Source organism: Solanum pennellii, chromosome 4 (genome assembly GCF_001406875.1).
Source record: "Solanum pennellii chromosome 4, SPENNV200".
Classification (NCBI taxonomy): domain Eukaryota; kingdom Viridiplantae; phylum Streptophyta; class Magnoliopsida; order Solanales; family Solanaceae; genus Solanum; species Solanum pennellii.
This window is the reverse complement of record NC_028640.1, coordinates 9,104,147-9,105,155: the sequence shown is the minus strand read 5'-3', so window position 1 is coordinate 9,105,155 and position 1,009 is coordinate 9,104,147.

Sequence of the window (1,009 nt, the reverse complement as noted above, 5' to 3'; positions counted from 1 at the left end):
GAGTATTGCCCGGTAAAGCAGAAAACCAGAAAGTTCAAACCTGATCTGAGTCTAAGAATAAAGGAAGAGGTCATGAAGCAGATCGAATAGAAGGTCGTCGAAGTGACTAAGTATCCCACTTGGTTGTCTAACATTGTTCCAGTAGCGAAGAAAGATGGAAAGATTAGGATATGCGTGGATCATCTGGATCTCAACAAAGCAAGTCCAAAAGACAATTTCCCGTTTCCAAACATCTATATACTCATTGATAATTGTGCCAAGCATGAGTTGCAATCTTTCGTGGATTGTTTTGCGGGATACCACCAGATCTTAATGGATGAAGAAGATGCAGAGAAAACAGCATTCATCATCCCTTGGGGAGTCTACCATTATCGAGTGATGTCGTTCGGCCGCAAGAATGTTGGAGCAACTTACATGAGAGCTATGACCACTATATTCCATGATATGATCCACAAAGAAATTGAGGTGTATGTGGACGATGTCATCATAAAATACCGCAAGAGTTCAGATCATCTGACACACCTGGAAAAGTTCTTGGACAGGTTACGTAAGTATGATTTGAAGTTGAACTTAGCCAATAGTGCATTTGGAGTACCTGCAGGGAAGTTACTCGGTTTCATCGTTAGTAGAAGAGGTATCGAGCTTGATCCTTCCAAGATCAAGACAATTCAAGACTTGCCTCCTCCAAAGACTAAGAAGGAAGTAATGAGTTTTCTGGGGAGACTGAATTACATCGGTCGATTCATATCCCAATCAACGGTGATTTGTGAACCCATATTCAAGTTGTTACGAAAGAATGTGCCAACCAAGTGGACCGAAGAATGTCAAAAGGCTTTTGACACTATCAAAAGTTACCTTTCAAATCCGCCAGTTGTCACGACCCAAAACCGAGCCGCGACTGGCACCCACACTTCCCCTCCTATGTGAGCGAACCAACCAATCTAAACCCTAACATTTCAATATAATATCAACAGAAAGTAATGCGGAAGACTTAAACTCATTAATAAAA